The sequence below is a fragment of the Ursus maritimus genome, unplaced genomic scaffold, assembly GCF_017311325.1.
Source record: "Ursus maritimus isolate PB19 unplaced genomic scaffold, ASM1731132v1 scaffold_15, whole genome shotgun sequence".
Taxonomy (NCBI): domain Eukaryota; kingdom Metazoa; phylum Chordata; class Mammalia; order Carnivora; family Ursidae; genus Ursus; species Ursus maritimus.
The window spans coordinates 14188411-14207966 of record NW_024423897.1 but is presented as its reverse complement, the minus strand read 5'-3'; the positions used below and the strand labels follow the sequence as shown (position 1 = coordinate 14207966).

The window sequence follows — 19556 nt, the reverse complement described above, 5'->3', positions numbered from 1 at the left end:
AAAATTCAGGACCGTGGGCTCATCTACAAAATGACATCATTAGGGATGGGGGTGGAATGGGAAGAAGACATGAAGATCAGTCCGGTTTGTTTTTTTATCATTTTGCCAAGAAATTAACTTTAGCAGAGATCACTGGATCTGGAAGGAACTATGGAGATCACCTCTTCTACCTGCTCCAGTTTACATCTGAGGAAACTGAGTTCGGAGAGGGAAAGTGCCTTGGTCAAGGCCACAAACTATTTAGTTTGGCAATGTGGGAAGAACTTTAGTGTCAGAACTGGTTTTAAAGTGTGGCTCTGACCCTGCTGAGGTGTGGCTCTTCTGCTGTCCTTGAGACTTACATTTCCACACCTACAAATTGGAAAATAAGTTTCCAAAAACTTAAAACATGTGAAGGTATGAAGGGGTCCAGAATATGTTGCTGTTGCATAAAAATTATTTTGAGTAGAAGGATTTGAGATCCTGAACTCCCTTACCTGCCTAAGAGCAGAGCCTTTTGAAAGAACTCAAAAGGACTCAACTGTCACAAATCCCTTCCCTATGAGCAACTCTAATCTTGGCGATGAGAAGTTGGTGCCACACCAAAACAGACATTGTCACAAAACTATTGTATCCCCCATCTCTTCTAAGTGCTCTTTTACGTCTGTCCTTCTCAGAAGTCATTTGCTTCCCACAAGTGCTGATCTCCCCTTCCACTTGCCCTGTTAAAATGATATATAAACCCCTTGAGTCACATCTGTTTTTTACAAACTCCCCTACATACATGATCACAAGGTATTTTCTCTCTTGCTGATCTGTCCATTTGAATTTAATTTGTAGGCCCCGAGCTCTGAATCTGAGAGGGTGGAGGAGAAGTTTCGCTCCCTGACACATGACTCATACGAAGACAGGAAGCATGTGTAAAGATTTTACTCAACTCATTAATTAATGAGTGACTCAGTAAGAAGGTAGAGGTGCTTCCAAAAGGAAATGTGAGGAATGGACGTTTATACTGTAAGCCACTCAAAAGGAAGGTGGAAATGAATTTGCTAAAAGATACAAAATTGGTTCGTGTTCTACTGAGCAATGAAATTGTAACTTTTGGAACAGAAATCTATAAGTTAACATCCTTTTCACAAGTATAGAATGGCAAAATCGAAGTCCTAATTAAATGATCCTCTCATGAGTCTGTTAAAGAATGACATTGAAAGAACAAACATTTCTTTCTTCAATTTACTTCCAAGTTTTGGATACTTTGGGGTTAGTATGGGGATGTGATGAAAACAAATGTATCTGAAGTGTCCCTCCATGTTACTGTTGAGCAGGAAAATGTGCTTCTCGAGTTTTCTGGGCCCTTGGTTCTTTGAAACTCCATCCATCTCTATATCACCTATGTTCACACTGCCAGAAGAACTCTTCTTCGACAATCCTCCCAGCATCAATCAGCCACACTGCTGAGCATTTTAAATCGTAGGCCCTGGAGGAGCCTATTCTTTGCTTGAAGCCAGAGTAAACAGATATATTTATCAGTTTAACCAAGAATGAGTGGAAATAAGCCAATGATTTAAAGTTTTTAGAGCAGAAGGCCTGTTGAATTGGGGGCGGGGGTTGGGTGATGACAGCTTTCATCTTCTAATTTGGGAGGGGGGATAGATCCCGATATCATTTCACTTCCTTTTCTCACCCAAATGACAAAATATGGCCACACATCTTGGTGCTTCTTCAAGTCCAGGCCTTGGCCATGAGTTCTGGTCAGGGCTGAATTGGCCCCAGTCAAGACTGGTTCTCTTGGGATGGCCTATTTCTGAATTTCCCTTTGTTTGCATTTCCAATTATTTATATCATTAAAAAATAGACTGTCCCCTGTTCTTAGGCTGGTGGTGACTCCCCTAAAATGGTGTTTGGAAATACTGTATATATTGGTATCACAGCTCACTCTCTGAGCCCAACTCTGTGGCTAATCTCTCTCACATAGCTGCAAAGGCAGGGCTGTTTTTGGCCTTCTTGTGAAGTGCTTGGGGAACATATTTCCCCATGTGCCTTTGACCCTAGTAGACAGCCCCAGTTCTCATATCTTCTACATTCCCGTCAGAACTTGCACATGCGTGATATACACTCCATTTATTCATGCCAGGGATGAAAAGACTGACAGCTTTTAATTTGTTACCTATCCCAGAGATCTCATTTTTAAGAAATGTATTTTTTTTAATAAGAAAAGTTCTTGTTCATTATTAAAGGCTTAGGCAATACAGAAATGTATTAAGAAGAAAATTTAAATCACCCTGAATACCACTATCCAGAGATAACAATGTGGTTAACATTTTGCTCTATTTCCTTCCAGATATACATGTATTTTAAAACAAATTGAGATTATGCCATCTTATTAACTTTTTAATTGTGGTTGAGGCCAGTTCCAAGGGTAGAATTTCACATATCAGTCAGGGAATTGTGAACATTGTTTTCGAGGGAGGAGAAGTAAATGGCAGTGGGAGCTTATGACACTCAGGAACTCCTACCCTAGAGGTACTTCTGTCCGAAGAAATGATCCTCGCCCACATGTTGGGCTGGCTGAGGTGGTCTCTTAGAGAAGATTTTTGGAGCTATTTACGTTCCTGTGTGTGCAGGGAATAGGTAAGCCTAAGCACTGTTCCTCCAGTTCGGGAGTGTGCATACTTCAGCCTTCCCCATCTCTGCACATGGCACCATTGCGCACCTTGTTACCGGGCTAGAACCTGATCCCCACTTTCCCTCACCTCTTACTTGTGAAGGTTCTACCTTTAAAATACATCCTGAATCTGCTCACTTCTTGCCATGTTCACTGTTACCATCTTGCTCAAAGTCCCCATCATCTCTCACCTGAATGAGCTTCGTCAGGGTTTGTGGAAATAAGTGAAGACCAGCCCAGTGGGAAAGGTGAAATCTACATATTTAGGGCTTTCAGGGGATATAACAAGAGATCCAGCCACCATCACTTGTGCTTTGGCTGAGACCCAAAAGCAGGCAGAGGAGTGGGAAAGCTTTAGACAGAAGGAAAGGGAAGACTCCAGTCAGGTACACCCCGATTAAAGGCTGTTAGCATGAGGAAGTTGTAGGTGGGCGAATTAGAAGCAGGACATCTTGTGTGACTGGTTAAGGGTGCATACTTGGCTTTCTCTGGTTGGTTCTAATTTGGAAGTGAGGACAAGATTTAATGACAGCAATAGTTATGAATGAAGTCCTGCCTATTTGAGGATGATTATTTCAGGAGTTATTTGGTTTCATAGATTTTTTTATTTTCTAGAGATAGTGGTCTGACTTTTTACACATCTGACTTATAAATAGTAAGTAGGCTGGTTTCCTGCTCTCATTACTATAGATAATGGGTTGGTTTCCTGGGCTGGTTGCAGATAGTGGGTTAGAGTTTTATTTTTACATATGGATCTGGCCACTGTCTATTCAGTCTCTCATGCTGCATTCAAAGTTTAATGTTGGCTTTTTGGTGAACACTTGGTACCAACTTGACTCTGAAGTTGTGGCTATTACTATACCTATTTGCCTAGGAAGAACCTGATGGTTAAGTAAGTGGCCTGCAATCACATGGTAAGAAGAGTCTGTCTTTAAACCTTGGCAGTTTTCATTCTAGAAATTAGTATCTTAGATTACTTCTTTAAGCCATTTAGAGACTGAGGTTGTCCCATCCTTGCCACTGTGTTAGCAGATAAGAATTTAAAATGTAAGAGGTTTTTATTTGCTACCCAGAATTTGCGTTTTGCCTTTGCTAACTCTTATCCTGAGGCAGTCGATCTATTCTGTTGACCTAACTCATCTTTTTTCTTCTCAGTGAAACCTGACTCCATTCATCCCATCCTCCTCTTAAATACGCAATGGACTGTAGGATACAACAGAACGAATCTCAGAGAGGGGAACAAACAGAAGGTGTGGGGACATCCCTCATATACACACTCAGCAGTCAGACTGCTTATGTTTGATCTTTGGCTCCCCCATTTAGTAGCTAGAGGCCTTGAGCTGATTCCTAAATTTATCTAAGCCTGTTTCCAAACCTGTAAATGGGGATGATGATAAAATACTACCAATCCTGTGAAGATGAGCATAAAGATGGAAATAACAGCCATAAAGCACTTGCATACTGCCATGGCAGATGGTAAGTGGTCAATGTAAATTAAAATGCAAACTCCCGGGGGCGCCTGGGTGGTGCAGTCGTTAAGCGTCTGCCTTTGGCTCAGGGTGTGATCCTGGCGTTCCGGGATCGAGCCCCACATCAGGCTCCTCCACTGGGAGCCTGCTTCTTCCTCTCCCACTCCCCCTGCTTGTGTTCCCTCTCTCACTGCCTGTCTCTCTCTGCCTAATAAATAAATAAATCTTAAAAAAAAAAAAATGCAAACTCCCTTAGAAGACTCTTTCTTATAAGCTTAACTAGTGTAATAGGAAAGCGGGAATTTGAACTGTTGATAGTTTGGGCTAGAAAGGAAGGAGAGAAAAATCATACATGGTACTCTTTTTCAAAAATTATCTGGGAAAAGTGAAGACTTTTTAAAAAAGCTCACAAAAAGTGGCATTTCATCCTATCTCCATCTCCCCCCACACATGCTTCCCACCCCCATACACTATTCACTTCTGAGATCTTCCAATGATTACAAGTGGAAAAGACTGAATAAGATTTTATTTTTACTGGTTGAATTGAACAATTGGTCTTGGTAAATCCAAATAAACACACAACACATTAAGGACTCGAATCTTATTGTATTTGTCTTCTCTGGGTCACTGTACTTGAAATAAGTAGAAGCCAGAAAAATAGGCATCTACCAGAGGAACAATACAGGGATGCCCAGCCTTTTTTATGCTGAAATAATAACATATCAAGAGCCTTATCCTCTACATGGGGACAAAGCACAAAGGAATAGTTTATTTTATTTTATTTTTTATTTTTATTTTTTTAGATTTAATTTATTTGAGACACACAGAGCACAAGCAGGGGGAGTGGCAGGTAGAGGGAGAAGGAGGCTTCCTGCTGAGCAAGGAGCCCAACTTGAGGCTCGATCCCAGGACCCTGGGATCATGACCTGAGCCAAAGGCAGACACTTAACCGACTGAGCCACCCAGGCACCCCCAAAGGAATAGTTTAAATTTCTAATTTAACCAAAGAAAAGAGATCCACATTCCATCACGGTTTATCTTCTGTCTTTGTAGTGTCATCCAATCCAGGGGAGCTAGAGAATTTGGCCCAAAGAGGGCAGAATATGGGTTTAGTGGTGCCACAGCATCTGGAATCCCTGGTGTCTACATCACAAGCATCAGAGAACGTGGCTGCACACGCAGGAGAGTGAAGCGAAGGTGGGAGCTTGTGGAAGTTCCTATCTGATTGTCCTTCTTCTCTTAATGATTTAGAGAAGCCGAGTCAAGGGCTGAAAATGGGGATGGGGACTTGGGGTTTGCAGAGAAAGTAAAAAGTATGAAAGAAACGTCTAGGAGGGTAGAAGGATGCATGGACTCTGCTGCTTGAGGCTCACGGTCAAGACTTTACAGCAACCCAGTCTGTGTGGGTTTATTTCTCTCCAGCTCCTTTCAGCTCTCAGGGTACAGGTGCAGAGAAGGCAGAGACTTAGTTCTAACCAAGACATGTGTGGTTTAGCCAGTATGACAGAGTGAAGAGGCCAAGGGATTGGGCAAGAGGGAGCAATGATACCAATGGATCAGGGAGTCTGAGCTTCTGTCACTGTCACTCACTCTGTCCCCTATGCATGGCCTCGCTTGGTGAGTGGGATGCTTGAAAGTGAGATTTTGAGGGGTTTCAGTGATGGGTAATGACAAGGTCTAGTGTCTGGGGTGAGGCCATGGAAGTGATTAATGAAGTGGGATGGAGAACAAGTTCATTGCAGGCAAGAAGATCAAGGAAGTAAGTGAACGGGGTATTGGAAGGGTCAACAATGTGGATATTGAAATCAATAATTAAGACAGAACTGGTATTGGAGGAAGAGACTGAAAACCAGGGATTAAATATTATAGGAATGAAGGGTGTGAGCTAGGGAGTGGAACTGTAACAAGGAGGGGTGGTGGAGGGTGTAATCTCTTGATAGGAGATTCAAAGCTGCAGAGGTTTTACAGAGGAAGGGAGGAGAGTGGCCTGGAAGAGAGGAAAAAGGATAATACTCCATCTGCAAGCCTAGTGTAGGGGAGAGAGTATAGTCCATACTGGAAGGGTCTTTAGGGAAAGTCTCGTTCTCAGGGCAGAGCCAGGATTCTTTCACAAGGCTCTCTTGGAAATTCAGTGGATTGACTAAGGGTATAGAAAATGAGAAATAGTAAGGATAAAATGGAATGTGATACACGTGCTGCTGTGATTGCTCCAAGAAGGGACATGGGGGAGGGTTTTGGATTAAAGTGATAGTTGACCTGAGTTCTAAAAGATGAGTAGAAGTTCTCCAGGCAGATAGGGAAAAAGGAAGGAGAAAGAAGAACATGGACAAAGGCATGGTGGCCTGGTTGGATCTGGGCAGCTGAGAGTAGACAGTGAGAAGTGAGGAGGCGGGGTAACGGGCTGCAGAGTCCCAGGCAGGGGCCCCGTCATGAAGGGCCTTGAATATGTCGTATTTGGAGTTCGAACTTTTTTTGGAAGTGCCATTGAAGGACTATAAACAGGACAGTGGCTGGGTTTAGAAAAGGACTGATTTCAGTAAAGCAACCATTCTGTGATTTGCATTTGTTTATTCATATATGTATCTATGAATACAGATCTATCTATCATCTATCTATCTACCCATCATCATCATCATCTACCTATCTTATCATCTATGTAAATGAGGCCAAATATGAAGTTGATTCCAGTTGTTCCAGCTTAGATTGTTGGCATCTGGACTCAACCAAATACTTAAGATTTAAGGCAGCCAGAGCGCTGAGTGGCTTGGGGAAGGGGCTAAATTTAGAGGTCTCATGGTTCTGAGTCTGCATAGATGTAGACCTGAGCTGAATTCCCAGGTTGTCACTTACCGGTTTATGGCCTAGGACAAATCACTTAATTTCATTCACTCTCCTTATCAGTAAAATGGGAATAATAGTCCCTACTTGAAAGGTTCCAGTGTGGCTTAAATGAGATCATGCAGTAATATACTTAGTAGAGTGACTATTACATGTTAAGTGTTCAATAAATATTTGCCATTATTTTATGGGTATGAATTTCAGGCCCATGAATTTCAAGTAATACTTCTACACTACTAACTCTCTGGTTTGGCTGCACATTGGAATCACCTAGTCCTAGTTTTTAAAAATATACATAACTTAGGGGCATGTGGGTGGCTCAGCCAGTTAAGCGTCTGCCTTCAGCTCAGGTCATGATCCCGAGGTCCTGTGTCAGGCTCTCCACCCCATGGGGAGTCTGCTTCTCCCTCTCCCTCTGCCTGCTGCTCCCTCTGCTTGTGCTCTCTCTCTCTCCCTGTATGTCAAATAAATAAATAAAATTTTAAAAAAAATATACACATAACTTAGTCCCCCCCCCAAAGATTCTGGGTGTTTTTATAAGCTCTCCAAGATGATTCTAATATGCTATATTAGGGTTGCTAATATGCTATAATAAGGTTTCTTGCTAGACCCTAAACCAGCAGCATTAGTATCACCTGGGAATTAGTTAGAAATGCAAGTTTCCCTGATCAGAACCTCTGGAAGTGAGTCAGCAATCTGCGGCTTAATAAGTTCCCCCAGGTGATTCTAATGCACACTCAAGTTTCATAAGTACGATCTAAGGCTAGCAATTCAGAGTGGTCATTTCTGCTGTTGGCATCTCTCACAGCTGACTAGATGGTGTTGACACAAAAGAACCAACCTTTGAGAATCCCTAAAAGTAAGAAAGAAAGTTTTATTCGAGCCTGTTAGGACAACTTCCCCGGGAAGTCTTCACAGGGAAGAAAGTGTTCCGGAGAATGAAGTTTTCATGGGCTTATATGTGTTTTACATCTTGCACAAGCTCAAAAGATTATACATTAGTGTGTCGGCAGGAATCACAAGTTTTAACACAAGGAATGCGGGGAGTAGGAGCACATTGACATCTTAAGGACAAGGTGGTTTTCCTTTAGGCTACTTATTCACAAAGCAGGTGCACAATGTATGCTTGGTGGGCCATAAATCAGGGTTTTTGTTTTAAACAAAGTTTATGTACAGTCATGTTGACTTAGAAAGAAACATAAAATGGCTTCCCTTATATCTCAGGCTGTTAGAGAGTTTTCTCCTCTCATAAGTAGGGATCTCACATCCTCCTGGACCCTACGTCCTCTGAGTTCCCCTGCCCAGCTCTCCCCCTCCCCTTTTATTCCTTCAGAGGAGAATGGTTAGATTTAGGGTTGAGATTTCTTGTTCCTTGGCTTCCTTCCTTTTGTATATTCTCTTTTCTTTCCTTCAGGTATTCTTGCACCCTCCAAACAAAATCTAGGTGCTGGATACTGGGGAAGGAAGGCACAGTTCCTAATGGCATGGAATGCCCAGTGGTGATACTGTGATTTATAATAAATAGGCATTTGGTCTTCGGTCCCATTTCTGGCATGGTGGTCCTGAAAGCCTTGGAATTTCCTGTGATGAGAGTGACAAAGTGTCTTTTGTTGTATTAGTGAGGTGACCGCTGGATGTACTTAAGGATGGGGGCTGGTTGCCAGGAGAACCAACCATGTGATTAGAGGCTCAAACTTTCAGTTTCAACCCCCTGACTTCCAGGGAGGAGAGAGGAGTTGGAGATTGAGTTCAATCACAAATGGCCAATGAGTTAATCATTTGCGCCTGTGTAATGAAGCGTCCATAAAAACCCCAGAGCTCTGGGCTCTAAGAGCTTCCAGGTTGGTGAGCACGTGGAGACTTGAGGAGAGTTGGCTTGCCTAGAAAGCATGGTGGCTCCTCGCCCCTTCCTCATACTGTGTCCCATGCATTGTCTCCCAGCTGGCTGTTCCTGAGTTACTGCCATTTGTAATAAACGGGTAATCTAGTAAGTAAAATGTTTTTTTTGGGTTCCATGAGCTGCTCTAGCAAGTTAATTGAAAATAAGGAGGGGGGGGTCACTGGAACTTCCGACCTATAACTGGTGGGTCAGAAAATCTGTGCTTGTATCTGAAGTGGAGGTAGGGGTGCGGTCTTGTGGGACTGAGCCCTTAACCTGTGGAATCTGATGTTGTAGCTCGGTAAATAGTGTCAGAGTGGAGTTAAGTTATAGGACACCCAGCTGATGTTGGAGAGTTGCTTGGTGGAGGAAAGAACCCCCTACACATTGGAATTGGAGTCAGAAGTTTAGCAGTGCGTTTTATTTATTTATTTATTTATTTACTTTTTAAATAATATTAGTCACCATACAGTACATCCCTAGTTTTTGAAATAAAGTTCCATGATTCATTACTTGCGTATAACACCCAGTGCACCATGCAATACATGCCCTCCTTACTACCCATCACCAGCCTATCCCATTCCCCCACCCCCCTCCCCTCTGAAGCCCTCAGTTTGTTTCCCAGAGTCCATAGTCTCTCATGGTTCATTCCCCCTTCTGTTTACCACTCCCCTTTCTTCTTCCGTTCTCCTACCGATCTTCCTACGTCTTATTTCTTGCAGTGCGTTTTAAAAAACGGCTAACTGAGCCAGTCTTGGGCAGACCCAAGACTGTGAAGGTCCTCACTGTGCCCCTTTCCTATCCTCTGCTTTCTGTAGTCTTGGTCTCACTGCCCTGCCCACACGGAAACCTATTTCCGGGTTTGGATCTGACCTCAGCCACTTGTAATTTAGTTTGAGATATTCTGACCTAAGCCGTGTTTGCCGACCAGATTGTGTGCACCTGAGGAAAGAGACTGTCTCTAATTTTTTGGTATGCATGCATTTCTCCTGGTTCAGTTTCCTGCAACTACATGCTACTTGCACTTTAAGTGGCATAGTGCTGGAGAGCACTGGCTTTGGCACCACAGATGAGGGCTTTAGTCTGCAATTTGTTAGCTTCGTAAACTTGGGCAACTCCTGGCCTTACTTGGCATCTCAGTTTTCTCATCTATAAAATGAGCTTGATGATTTTTTTCGGTTTTTTATTTAAATCCCAGTTACCATACAGTGTAATATTAGTTTCAGGTGTAGAATTTAGTGATTCGACACTTGCATAAAACACCTGGTGCTCACCCCAGCAAGCATACTCCGTCAGCCCCATCACGCACTTAAGCCATCCCCCGCCCACCTCCTCTCCAGCAACCCTCAGTTTGTTCTCTGTAGTTAAGAATCTGTTTTATGGTTTGCCTTTTTTTTTTTTCCCTCTCTGTTCATCTGTCTTGGTTTCTTAAATTTCACAGATGAGTGAAATCATACGGCATTTGTCTTTCTCTGACTGACTTATTTTGCTTAGCAAAATACTCTCCCGCTCCATCCACCTCATGGCACATGGCAAAATCCCATTCTTTTTGATGGCTGAGTAGTGTTCTGTTGTATATGTGTGCCCTCTCTTCTTTAGCCATTCGGCCTTGATGATTTTTTAAGCTCCTACAGCTGTGAAGACTATATAAACGCATGAACTTAGGTCAATACCCTGCCTAGTCTGTAGAGAGAACTCAGTGAATGGTACTTGTTAATGACTTGCTAAATTTCATTTTCTGCTATGGAAGGATAGGTTTTATCCAAGGTAATGTGAGGAAGTGAACGTCAGACTCCAGTGAACTATTGGGACGCTTTCCAGCAGAGTTTATTTTCCCTGAGCTACCGCTTTTGCTCTGACAGCCCCCTTCCCAAGCAGCCTGGGATGACTCCACCAATGTCTCCAGAAACCTCTGTGACCAAACCCTGCTTATGTTTTCCTGTGGTCTCATCAGCCCTGGTGCGGAAGCGGCCTTGATCGAGTCCTAAATCTCTTCAGGGAGTTTAATACCTTGCAAAAGCCTCAAGCCTATTTTAATTGAATTATTTCATTCAGTTTCAGACTTAAAGAGCACCCTACAGGGTCTCAGCTCTGAATGAATGCATTAAAAAAATCAAATAGTATAGATTAAGGGATAATCCTCGGGGGAGATATAAATAGAATCCCCTCTACTGCCTTTTCATTTCCCTACGTTTGTTAATAAACGTACTTTTATGGCCTCTGCTTTTCTTTTTTTTTTTTTTTTTCCTCTAATGTGTTTTAGTTGTGTTAGTAAGAAAGAGCGTAAAACTCAGAATATAACAAGAGCTGGGAAAGAATTTACCATCTTAATTTTCAGGGTGGGAAGGGATTTTCAACATTGCCTGGTCCGACCCTCTACTTAATTTACCTGATGTGAGGCAGAGGTGCAGAGAAGGAGATGGCTTGGCCAAGGTCACACGACTTGACCTTCAATGAGCGTAGCTTGAAAACAACATATTCTTAGTCCTGGACAAGTATTGGGAGCCATGGTGAAACATGGCCTCAAAAAGGTGAAGTGAGTAGACCAGGGCGGTGGTTAAGGATGGTACTCTGGCTCAGACTACCAGCAATTGAATCTTGGTCCATTTCATGCCGTCTGCCTTTGGGCAAGTTATTTAACATTACTAGGTCTTTAGTTTCCTTACCCCTAAGTAGGGATAATAATAGTACCTACCTCAGTGTGCTGTTGAGTCCAATGACTGTTCACTAAAAAGCTTAGTACTGCATCTGACACTAGTAAGTGCTCAGTAAATGTTAGCTTATTATAGTTACTAAAGATTTTTTAAAAAAAGGTTCTTATTGGGATGGTAATGGAAAGTCCTCCATCTTAGTGCTTTATTAATAGTTTTGTGTTCTCCATCATGAGTGAATTTCTGATCCTGTAAGAAGAAAGTCCCAGAGGTCCTTTATACCCAATGGCAGGCCTATCTGCTAATGAGAGTAGAAGGGCAGGTGTCAAAAGGATTGGCTCCATCAGATATGATTGGAAATGATGCTATCTGATGCCTTGGGAGGATAAAATAAAGAGTGAATCTAATGCTTAAAAAATATGAGAGCTCAGTGAAAGGGAGATGCTGGTAACAATAAACTGTATTACCAAGTATATTAACACCAATATCTCATTTGATTCTCAAAATTACATATGAATATATATTGTATAGATGTTGTATAGTAAATGGTCAGTAACAAATAAACATGAATAGTTGGATAGGCATTAACATCCCATTTGAATGAAGTAATAGGGACTCAGCTTTTGCTCTGTAACAAACCACCCCAAAGCTTACTAGCTTAAAGCAACAATGACTCCTTCCTCATGCTTCTGTAGGTTGGCAGGGTGGCCCCTCTGCTGGTTTTGCCCAGGCTCAAAATGCTGGTTGGTGGAGGGTCCAATTGGATTGGAAGGTCCAAGAACACCTCACTTGTATATTTGGCAGTTGATGTTGGATGTGGGCTATGATGCCTTGCTTCTTCCCTATGTGGCTCATTCTCTTCCAAAAGGATAGATTACCGTTCTTGCATGGTGGTCCCAGGGAAGCATTCCAACATGGTGGAGACAGAAGCCACAAGGCTTTGGAACTTGCACAATGTTGCTTCTGCCACATTCTATTAGTCAAAGCAAATCACAAGATCAGCCACAATTCAGAGGTTGGAGAAACTCTCCTGTTGATGAGAAAAGCTGCAAAGAATTTGTGGCTACATTTAATATACTAGGTGGTCAACAAATAGAATCTTTTATCACTTGGCCAAGGTTTTAGAGTCCATAAGCGTTAGGGCCATGTCTTGAACTTGGGTCCAATGACTTCAGAGCTTGTGGCCTTGATGCTATAGTATGGCCACCTTTACTGCAAAAGTGAACTTAGGGATGAGGGGAAAAGTTTTTTGCCCTTAGACATGGAGCACTGGGCACCTGAAATATCTGTTGAATAATATAATCTGTAGCCACTGTGGTTTGGATATAACCTAGTTCATTGTATTACAAAGATACCCATAATATTTTTCCATAGTGTAATTAAATGTAGACCATGTATTTTATTTTAAAGTTTTTTATTTAAATACTCTCTACACCTAACATGGGTCTTGAACTGAAAACCCCCCTATCAAGAGTCACATGCTCTTCTGACTGAGCCAGCCAGCAACCCTCAACATAGACTCTTTAAAATGAGAACCTAACAGGATGGTTTTCCCATTCAGGAGAACCAAGCCTGTGTGTGACTTTATTCTCAATTGTTCACAGGAAACTGGCCAGGGAAAACAAGCCCTTTAAAAATAGTGAGGTTTGGGGAAAGGTCACGTGGTTCTTCCACATCTGGCTGAGACTTGAGAAGATAAAACAAGGGAGAATGAAAGCAGAGAAGAGATTAAAATTCAAGTCATCAGGGGCTCATTTAAAACCTTGAAGTTTTAGAAGACAAACAGTCTGTAGAAGACAAAATCTGGGGGGGATCTGCCCAAATTCCAATCGCAGTGATCTCTTCTGAGCCATAGAAGAAGAAAGAGACCCACCCAAGGAGTGGATTTCCTGTGCTTGTAACAGTGGCCTTTAGAACTCTACTGTGGGCTGACTGTGTACCTGATGGCATTACAAATAGTTTCCGAGGGGAAGAAGTAGTAAAGCATACACATTCAGTCTCCCATTGTTGCCTGCTAGGGAGGAGGGGGACATTGCTCAGCAACCGCCTCCGAAGGGCTGACTGGGGCAGTGGACGGAGCAGATGCAGAACTGAGCGAGTGTGTACTGGACAGGGCCCAGGCCGCCTGGAAGAAAGCAGTGGAGAGGCCGTGAGGAAGTAGAGGGCTGCAGTGCTGGCACCTTTGGCTGCAGGAGGTGCGGATTGCCAGGGAGGATTTTTAGGAGGTTCAGTTTTGTTCTCTAGCTGTGGTGTAATTCCTCTTTCGCACATCTTCAAGATACCTTAAGGACTTTGTTACTCTGAGGCTTTTGAAATCTGATTTATGTTTATTTGGAATATGACCCCAACAGAGGACAGCCTCGAAGCAGAAACCAGGGGACTTAGTTTTATCCTGCTTGTGCTAGTTTTCTCCTAATCTGATATTTTGTAGGAGATCTTCACCTTCTTAATCATGAATCTTTTTCAATTGGTGGTGGTAGTAGGATGGGGGGTGGGGGTTACCAATTCTATAATTTTTTTTTCTTAATTTAGTTTTATTGATGTTTTTTTGCTGGTGTTTGTGTTCTGATCCCTATCTACAAAGCTGTTGCTGAGAAGTGCCCTGCACCAATAGTGAGTGTGTAAGATATTGCTGACCCAAGACCAGGCTTTTTCAGGTCCTAGTAGAGGCTGCTTTGAGGATGCACGTGAGTGCTGGCCTGCTTTCTCTAGCACAGCTCTGTAAGTCATCCAGACCCTGTGATGGTGCCCTAGAGCCACCCGGACACTGGAGCCAGCGATATTAAAGTCCAAGCCACTTGTATTCCTTTGTGTATCCACACAAGCTAGAGTTAGTTGTCATCTTGTTCCATTTCCCACTTCCTCCTTTTCATGTGCTTATGGTGGCTGTGGGTTCCGAGGAGAGGGCTATTTGGGTTGTGATGAGAAAATAAGAGACTTCCCTGGGGTAGTCATTAAAGCTATAATGATAACGGGAGCTTAAGACACATACATACAGTTTCATTGACTCAACAACCTCAGGAGGTAGGAGTATCTAAATTTTGCAGATGAGGAAATAGAGGCTGAGTGAAGTTAAACAATTAAGGTCACACAGCTAGTAAGTGGCACAGCTGAGCCCACATCTTAGTGTAAGTTCTTGGCCCTTTTGCTTCAGGGTGACTTCTTGAGGAGAGCAAGGAGGTCTGGGTCCTAACGCTGCCTATTCTTGCACAAGTCTGGTCCTGTGTCCAGATCTCAACTCTCCCAGGTGTGAAGTGAAACCTGGATGTGATCTCTAAGGTCCATTGTCGCTGTTTGAGTCTGTGATTGAAGTATTTATAGACACTTCCTTTCTGCTAGCATGCTGATCTTATGACCAGAGGGAAGTCATTCCTGCCTTCTGGGTGGGCAGTGGATGGGTTCTAGTCTAATAGGAGAGATAAGAATAAGATTATGAGGCTGCTGGCATGTAGCAGGCAGAGGTGATGCTCAAAATAGGTAATAACTTATTGGGTAATTTAAGATATAAAAAAACATAAAGCTAAGTTTTAAAATTCCTTTTAGATGGGGCGCCTGGGTGGCACAGCGGTTAAGCGTCTGCCTTCGGCTCAGGGCGTGATCCCGGCGTTATGGGATCGAGCCCCACCTCAGGCTCCTCCGCTATGAGCCTGCTTCTTCCTCTCCCACTCCCCCTGCTTGTGTTCCCTCTCTCGCTGGCTGTCTCTATCTCTGTTGAATGAATAAATAAAATCTTAAAAAAAAAATTCCTTTTAGTTGATGTACTATAGATTTCTTAAAACTGCTTGGCAAATTATATCAGCTGTAGTACATGTCATTGGTTAAATTTCTCTAATTTCCAAATTGTTGAGTTTTTTTCCAGCTTTATTGAGATATAATAGATGCAACTCTGTAAGTTTAAGATGTACAAGGTGTTGATTTGATATACCTACATATTATGAAATGAGTAGGTCCTAGCATTAACTAACACTTCCATTGCATTGCGTAATAACCAAGGAACAGTCTTAACTATAGAGAACAAACTGATGATTACTAGAGGGGAGGTGAGTGTGGGGATGGGTGAGCTAGGCAATGGGAATTAATTCAGGAGGGCACTTGCGATGAGCGCTGGGTGATGTATGGAAGTGATGAATCACTCAGTTCTGCACCTGGAACTAAAATTACACTGTATGTTAACTTGAATTTAATAAAAACTTGGAAGAAAAAAAAATTACCATTTCTTGTTTTGTGATAACATTTAAGGTCTCTTACTTTCAAGTATATAAACACATATTACTATTATCACTATGCTGTACATTTTTCCTCCTATAACTGGAAGTGTCTACTCTCGGACCAATGTCTCCCTTTTCTTCCAACCCCCAGCCCCTCCTAACCACCATTCTAGCCTCCTTTCTATGAGTTCAGCTTTTTTTAGATTCTACATGTAAGTGATATCGCAGAACTTTCCTTTTTCTTTCTGTCTGACTTAGTTTACTTAACATTATGCCCTTAAGGTCCATCTAGTCATCTGTTGACTCACACTTTGTTTCCATGTCTCGGCTATTGTGAATAATACTGCAATGAATATGGAAGTGCAGATGACTCTTCAAGAGCCTGCTTTCATTTCTGTTGGATATATGCCCAGAAATGAGTTGATGGAACATGTGTTATTTCTGTTTTTAATTTTTTTTTTGAGGAAACTCCATACTGTTTTCCATAGTGACTGCACCCATTTGCATTCCCACTATCACGTGTGTATCCATGTACAGGAGTGCCCTTTTCTCTACATCGTCACCAATATTTATCTCTTTCTGTTGATAGACATTCTAACAGGTGTGAGGTGATCTCCTTATGCTTTTGATTTGCATTTCCCTAATGAATGATGTTGAGCACATTTTCATATATACCTGTTGGCCATTTGTGCATCTTTGGGGGAAAATGTCTATTCAGTTTCTCTGCACATTTTTTTCATTGGATTGTTCATTTTTTTGCTATTGAGTTGTAGGAGTTCATGTATCTTAGATATTAACCTTTTATCAGATATATGGTCTGGAAATATTTTTTTCCCATTCAGTGCCTTTTCATTTTGTTGATGGTTTTTCTTTGTTGTGCATAAGACTTTTAATTTGATGTAGTCCTACTTGTTTGTTTTCTGCCATCGTCTTTGCTTTTGGTGCCAAATGTGAAAAATCATCACCAAGACTGATGTCAAGGACCTTATCCCCTATGTTTCCTTCTAAGAGTTTTAATTGGTTTCAGGTCTTAGGTTTAAGTCTTTAATCCATTTTGAGTTGATTTTTGTGTGTATGGTGTAAGATAAGTGTCCAATTTCATTCTTCTGCATGTGCCTATCCAGTTTCTCAACACCATTTATTGAAGAAACTACTGTTTCCCTGTTGTACATACTTGGCTTCCTTGTGATAAATTGACCATATAATGGATTTTTTTCTTGGCTCTTTGTTCTATTAATCTCTTTTTTTTTTGTAGTGCCAATATCATACTGTTTTGATTACTATGACTTTGTAATACAGTTTAAAATAAGGGAGTAGATGTCTCTAGCTTAGTTCTTCTTTCTCGAAATTGCTCTGGCAATTTGGGGTCTTTAGTGGTTCTATACTTACCTTAGGATTTTTTTTTCCTATTTCTGTGAAAAATGCCATTGGAATTTTGGTAGGGATTAAATTGAGTCTGTAGATTGCTTTGGGTAGTATGGACATTTTAACAACATTCTTCCAAACCATGAGCACAGAGTATCTTTCCATTTATTTGCAGATTCAGTTTCTTTCATCAATCTCATAGTTTTCAGTGTATGGATCTTTCACTTCCTTGCTTAAAGGTGTTCTTAAGTATTTTATTCCTTGGTGCTATTGTAAATGAGATTGTTTTCTTAATTTTTCTCTGGTAGTTCATTTTTAATGTATAGAAATGCGATTAATCTTTGTGTATTAATTTTGTACCTTGCAACTTGATCAAATTCATTCTAACAGTTTAGTGAAGTCTTTAGTGTTCTCTATTTATCATATCATGTCTTCTGCAAATAGAGAAAAATTTTACTTCTTCCTTTCTAATTTGGATGCTTTTTATTTCTTGTCCGATTGCTCTGTCCTAGGACTTTCAGTACTATGTTGAGTAGTGGCAGTGAGAGTGGGTATCCTTGTCTTATTCCTGATCTTAGAGGAAAAACTTTGAGATTTCACCATTGAGTATGATCTTAGCTGTAGACTTGTCCTATAGGAACTTTTTTATGTTGAAGGTACGTTCCCTCTATTCCAAGTTTGTTGAGAGTTTTTATCATGAAAGGATCTTAAATTTTGTTAAATGCCTTTATGTATTGAGATGATAAGATTTTTATCCTTGATTTTTGTGAATAGGGTGTATCATACTGATTTGTGGATGTTGAAACATCCTTGGATCCCTGGAATAAATCCCACTTGATTTTGGCATATGACCCTTGTAATGTACTGTCGAATTCTGTTCACTAATATTTTGTTGAGGGTTCTTTTATGTCTGCTCATCAAATTATGAGCCTGGAGTTTTTCTTGTAGTGCCATTATCTGGCTTTCATGTCAGGGTAATGCTGGCCTTGTGAAAATGAATTTGGTAGTGTTTTCTCCTCTTCTAAATTTTGAATTTTGTTGTGCTCTTTCAATGAAGCTTCTATGGGCTCAATACCTGTCTGAACCATGATTTGACATGAAGTACTGCATCAAAGCATTTCAATGACTTTCCCAATATGGACAGTAATTAAGTCCCCAGAGTTCTGTACTTTGCTATAGTAGGTGGGTGGTCAGGAACACTGTCCATGAGTCAAGGGGTAGGTACATTCCTAGATGCCAACAGTTTCCATATGGCCTTGACCCTGAAGGTAGAGACAGAGGCACAGGTTGACTATACTGTCTGCTTTATGTCCTCACCAGTGCTGGCTCTCTACAGAGTAGTAGGTGGAGCTGTACAACCTTGCTTCCACCACCACTGCTTGTTACATAGTTGCAAGGGGCTACCCACATCCATGCAGGAACTGCTATTAGACCCCACTGCTTGCTTCTGTAACCACAGCTGGGCAAGGTTATTAATTGGTTTGTAATCTTAGTAAGTAGGGAATTTCTCTGACCACTCTGGATGTGTTTTGGTATTTTAACAACTGACATGTGATAGATTGAATTATCCTCACATCTTTACTCTTTCTGCATGTGACCCTGCAGTGCACTAGGGTGGAATGAGTATATTTCCTAGTTCTATTGATGTTGGCCTTGGTCATGTGGCTTATTTTGGCCAGTGGGATGTGGGCATAATTAAAATTTGCCAGGTCTTTCTGACAAGTGCATGGTACAGATTGCCATTGTTTCTTTATTCTGAGCTCAGAGTGAGACCAATGGATTAGATGGAAACTGACCTGAAGCTGGAGCCAAATGTGGCTGCCTTAATGCCTGAAACAACCTGCTGTCCTGTGAGCAAGAAAATAAATGATTGCGATTACAAGTTGAGTTTTGGAATGTTATATTATGGGGGAGTATTACAGTAATAGCCGTCTGTAGTAGGGCCAACATGATGCATACTAGCATAAGTTAGCATTAAGAGTAAATGAAAAATTTGTTGTTCTTACAGTTGTTACATTAACTGCCAAGAAAGCATCAAGGAGGAGGTAGAGAGGGAACAGACAAGAGCAAAGACTTATAGGCAGTGATGTTCAAAAGCTACAAAGGGACAATGAGGAGGCCAGCCGTTTAAAAGAAAAAAATAAAGCACCAGCATTCAGGGTAAGGCCTCCAGGCTTTTTGACATGTACTTTCTTTTTTGATTCCATTTGGGACTCACAAATTCCCTCTTGTGAACACTCTCTCATGTCCTCAATGGGATATCCTCTTGTCTAGCCCTGAAGAAAATTTGGCAAAATATATCGAAGCATTAAATGTGCATGTTATTTACCTTTAACTCAGCTATTCGTCCTCAAGCCTGTATCCTAAGGGAATGACTGGGCAAATGAGAAAGATGGAACAAGAATATTTTTTTCTTAATTTGTAATATTAAGAAACTGATACCCAACAATGAAGAATTACTTAATACATACTTTGTGAGATACTATACAGCTTTGCAAATGT

The 19556-nt window shown here is 41.5% G+C and overlaps 1 long non-coding RNA gene across 4 annotated transcripts in view; it reads left to right on the top strand.

Moving 5' to 3' along the window:
* The window catches only part of LOC103664520, a 112674-nt gene that overhangs the window by 37031 nt on the left and 56087 nt on the right, over positions 1-19556 (top strand). The gene's annotated exons all lie outside the window — the stretch shown is intronic.